The sequence below is a fragment of the Mustela lutreola genome, chromosome 5, assembly GCF_030435805.1.
Source record: "Mustela lutreola isolate mMusLut2 chromosome 5, mMusLut2.pri, whole genome shotgun sequence".
Taxonomy (NCBI): Eukaryota; Metazoa; Chordata; class Mammalia; order Carnivora; family Mustelidae; genus Mustela; species Mustela lutreola.
Window position 1 is genome coordinate 4663421 of NC_081294.1, and position 5235 is coordinate 4668655.

Here is a 5235-nt window from a genome sequence, read left to right on the forward strand (position 1 = left end):
TATAAGAGAATGGTCGAGTTTCATTCTTCTATACATAGCTGTCCAATTTTCCCAGCACCATTTATTGAAGAGACTTTTTCCACTGTATATTTTTTCCTGCTTTGTCGAAGATTACTTGACCATAGAGTTGAGGGTTCATATCTGGGCTCTCTACTGTGTTCCACTGGTCTATGTGTCTGTTTTTGTGTCAGTACCATGCTGTCTTGGTGATCACAGCTTTGTAGTAAAGTTTGAAATCAAGTCACATGATGCCCCCAGTTTTGTTTTTCTTTTCCAATGTTTTCTTAGCAATTTGGGGTCTCTTCTGGTTCCATACAAGTTTTAGGGTTGTTTGTTCCAGCTCTTTGAAAAATGCCAGTGGAATTTTGATTGGGATGGCATTGAAACCACATTGAGATACCACCTTATACCAATTAGAATGGCCAAAATCAACAAGATAGTAAACAACAAGTGTTGGAGAGGGTGTGGAGAAAGGGGAACCAACCCTCTTACACTGTTGGTATAAATGGAAGTTGGTGCAGCCACTTTGGAAAATAGTGTGGAGATTCCTTAAGAAATTAAAAATAGAGCTACCCTATGACCCTGCAATTGCACTAATGGGTATTTACCCCAAAGATACAAATGTAGTGAAAAGAAGGGCCATCTGTACACCAATGTTCATAGCAGCAAATGGCCATAGTTGCCAAACTGTGGAAAGAACCAGGACGCCCTTCAACGGATGAATGGATAAGGAAGATGTGGTCCATATACACTATGAAGTACCATGCCTCCATCAGAAAGGACGAATACCCAACTTTTGTATCAACATGGACGGGACTGGAAGAGATTATGCTGAGTGAAATAAGTCAAGGAGAGAAAGTCAATTATCACATGGTTTCACTTACTTGTGCAGCATAAGGAATAACATGGAGGACACGGGGAGATGGAGAGGAGAAGGGAGTTGGGGAAAATTGGAAAGGGAGGTGAACCATGAGAGACTATGGACTCTGAGAAACAAACTGAGGGTTTGAGGGGTGAGCCTGGTGGTGGGTGTCAAGGAGGGCACATATTGCATGGAGCACTGGGTGAGGTACATAAACAATGAATTTTGGAACACTGAAAAAAATTAATTAAAAAAAAAAAAAAAGACTTCACGAATTTGTGTGTTATCCTTGCATATCCAGGCTCCTCTTCTCTGTGTCATTCTGATTTTACATGTGCTGAAGCAAGCACCTATTACTCATTTCTACATCACTTAAATCTTTAACGATAAACAATAGATTTTTCATAATTAAAAAACAACATCAATAAAGATATTTACAAAGAAGGATAAGAGGAAATCATTCATACAGAAAACATCTCGATGCCAAAGCAAAGGCCTCGAAGAGAATAAATACCAGACTTAGCAAGGCTCTTGGTCCACAAGATAATGAAGAATCTGGCCCCAAGTTACATTGTACAATCCAGCATGCCTCCTGACAGCTTAACACATGCTTACTGCAGCTTATTATACTTTAATACAGATGCAGAATTAATATTTGATGTTCTTCTGTTGTTTCCCTGCTTATGAGTATCTACAGCCTCATAAGCAAGTTGCAGACTAGAGACGTAAAAGCATGCAGCTAAATTCACATTTCCCCTTAATGTCAGAAACCACAGCTACACTAAAAAGGATCATCAGGGATGCAGGTACACTCTGACATTTTAATCTCACCCATTTTCACATTCAAAGGGGGCACTGAGTGTTACTCAGAAGTACATCATTGTGCCCAGAGCAGAAAGCACTTAGTGTCAGCTGCTCTCCAGCTCCAAGTGTCAGCTAGAGATTTACGGGAGTGTGTCAGCAGACACGGGGCTGGGAATCCTTCTGAGCTCTGTGGAGCTCTTGGCAGGGAGCCTGCTTCCTGGGTGGGCTTTGATGGGCTCTGGGTGTGTCTCCTAGCTCTCTCTGACCCTTCTGTGAGGGCCTCTGCTTCCGCCTCCACCACCACCACCACCACCCCCCCCCCCCCCCCAGTTATGGGAAAGGAAGACCCAGAGGCAAAGGAGATGCCGTCCGGTTCTACAGGACATGAACAGATCTCTGCATCTCAGATGTACAATCTCCACTTAGGAATTTGCAGATCCATTCCCTCCCCCTTTGCCTTTGGTGTTTGAGCTTGAATGAAGCCAAAGGTCACCGACAGCTTCAAGAGAAAATGCTGTTTCACTGATGGCAGAGTCAAAATCTCCAAATCAAGCCTGGATCCATCTTCAAATGCTGATTCACCAGATTCTGATGCTTGATGTTTCCAAGGCTGGCTGGCCATGGGAAGTTTGAACAGAATCTCAAACCTTTCAAACTTTTGCCTATTTCAAACCTTGCCCTTTCTGGGTCTTCTGCTTAACAACCAAGTGGATGAGCTAGGATTGGATGAGGCCCATGACCATATTTTGATATTTTGAGCATCTCCAAGACCAGTTCGCACCCACAAGAGCCCATGGTGGTGCATGCCAGCCAGTCAGCCTGGAACCCAGGATGCTCTACAGTTTGCTTCTAAATTTCCAGGCTCTCACAAGACTGTGCTCTCTCATGAATCACTACTTTAAAAAGAAGTCTTTTTAAAGGTTGATTCAAGAAATCAATCTTCTGTTTTTGACCATTACACTAAAAGTCAGTATATGCCGGAACTTTACTATATCTCTCTCCTCTAGAGCATGGACCAACACAAAGATGTTGGCCACCATACTGCTCCCTCCATGGCATGGCCCGCCTGAGCCTCAAGGAAGATTGCACAGTGAGTCTCTGTCAGCTTCATCATCATGGACCGTGAGCCCCTGCGGCCTTGGTAAGGGTGTCCACTGCCCACGGCAGAGGCTGTAACCACTGCAGAATCTCATGACCCCCACTGGAATCACCTGAGGCCCCAAATGAAATTCTGTTTCTGGGGCCAAACCCAGATCCACTACATCAGAGGATCTGTAGGCCAGTAACGAGCAGGCAGGTGAGGACGGCCGCCTCAGGACACCAGGTCGGCAGCAACTCCACTGCCCACAGCCATCGAGGCCCTCATCCTCCACTGTAGGATTCGAGGAAGTGGGCAGTTCAGCCCAGAAAGTGGGGATGCGTTTCAGCCTCACAGACTTTGTAACCTTACCAGAGAGACAAAACTCCTAAGTATCAATCAGAGAAATCAGGGCATAAAATGAATGCCCAAGTGGTGAGTGTGGAGGATTAGGGACTACGATGAGACATTTAACAGGAGGGCGATGATGTCACTCAGACCAGCTGTGCCAAGTGCTGGGCCAGGCTTGTCACAGAGAAAAACCAGAGCTCAGAGAAGCCACTTGGGTTTCCCAGAACCTGACAACAAGTTTTCCTGCAGGCCGAGTCGGGCATACAAAGAGCCCGACTCACGCTCTCTCCGACCCACTCAAAGTGAAGTGGAACACTCAGCCCATTGCCTGGGTAATCACACATTTGTTACCTCACATCTGATAAATCCACATAATTAAGTCCCCCCACCCAAAAGGTGCTTCTTTTTTCCACTTTTTGAATTATCTACATAATTGCCTTCATTTTCCACTTCATTTTGCTTATGTAACCATGACTTCACCCCTCCTTTGACAGAGTCAGCATGAAGCAGGCTTTTCCCTAGATAATCCACACATATTGAAACATTATCATCCAGAAAGCAGTACGATGGGTAGGATGAGGAATTGTGATCCCAAATTATAAATGGCCACATGCAAGGGCCCTGCCTTCCTAAGCTCACAGCCTGTTCCACACGTGGATGAGGCAAGGCATGACCCCCAGGAGGGGCGGGGGGCTTAGGGTCATGCTGCGTGGAGGAGAGGCAGAGAGAGGAAAATCTTGAGAACCACAGGAGCAGGAATACAGAGAAGGAAAAGGCCAGCTGGACGGGAGGATCTTCTGGGCGCTCTGTGGCAGTAAGGAAGAAAGGAAGCGATCAAAGGGCATCAAATGCCCAGTTATTTGAGCCCAGGTTTGACTCAGCTCTGCCACTTAGCAGCTGGGTGATTTGGGCAAGTCACTTAGCCTCTCTAGGACTCAGTGTCTTATTTGTAAAATGGGCTTAATCATGACTTGTCTTGTTAAGAGTGTTGTCTCAGCCATCTTGGTCTGGTAGAACAAAACTGTCATAGGCTGGTGGCTTAGACAACAGCCTTTATTTCCCACAGTTCCAGAGGCTTAGTCCCAGGTCAAGAAGCTAGTGGATCTGATGTGTGGTGAAGGCCCACGGGCTGGCTTACAGGCAGCTGGCTCTGGCTGCAAACTCACATGGCAGAGAAGGAAAGCTCTGGTGCCTTCATCTCCTTATAAGGGCTGTAATCCCATAATGGGGGCTCCACCCTCATGACCCAACCTGATTCTTATTTCCTCCCCAAGTCCTCACTTCCAAAAACCAACATAGTGGGAACTGGGTCTCAAAGTATGAGTTTGGGGAGGCCATAAATATTGAGTCCATACCACTATTTTCAGGATTATCTGAACTGAAATCTGCAAATCATTTTTAAACACACCAGGATCATCAGCAGCGCCACATGCTGATTGGTTGTTATGCTTGGATCCTAGAGGCTGGAAGGGGATAGTTGTTCCAGGCACAAGTCGGACTATATTGTTACAACTCAACATCTACTCCATTGTCCATTAAACAGAGAGGATTCAGGAGACACAAACTGCTACGCCGTGCCAGGGGTGGAAACAGGAGGCCTGACCTGGCACTGGAGCCCAAGAACATCATCAAGTCACAAATAAGAAAGATGTGGCAAAAATGAAGAAACTGGGTGCCCTGACTGGCATGCTACCAAAGAAGGAGGCAGGGCACACAGATGGCCTTACAGTCCCTTACAACTGGTTCTAGCAGAGCAATAGGAATGCCCTGGGCTCTACTGAGCATGGGGTCTCAAGTGGCCCTCTGGTAGGAACCCCAGAGGCCAATGGCAGGGAGATGCGGTTTGGGGAGCTGGGAGGAAGAGATTCCCAGGCAATGGATGCTCCAGGGAGGGAACCGGGAAAGAGGAGAACAGGGGCTGAGGCCTGGAGAGCCAGGAGAGGGGCTTTGCCACATTGCAGAGACTGGTTCTGGGGATGGTGAATGTATCATCCACATGGGCACCCCGGGTTCTGTATGGAGCCCATATATCTGCCAGCGTCTATCACCCATGTGATACGCTGAAACCAGGACAGAGTTCAAGATGGCCTGTACCTGGAAGGACTCCCAATCCTACGCTCTAAAGTGACACTAAACACAG

The 5235-nt window shown here is 46.7% G+C and overlaps 1 pseudogene; it reads right to left on the reverse strand.

Moving 5' to 3' along the window:
• Nucleotides 1-1114: 1114 nt before the first annotated feature.
• LOC131832895 (U6 spliceosomal RNA) lies at nt 1115-1212 on the reverse strand (annotated as a pseudogene).
• Between the last annotated feature and the right edge of the window lie 4023 nt (nt 1213-5235).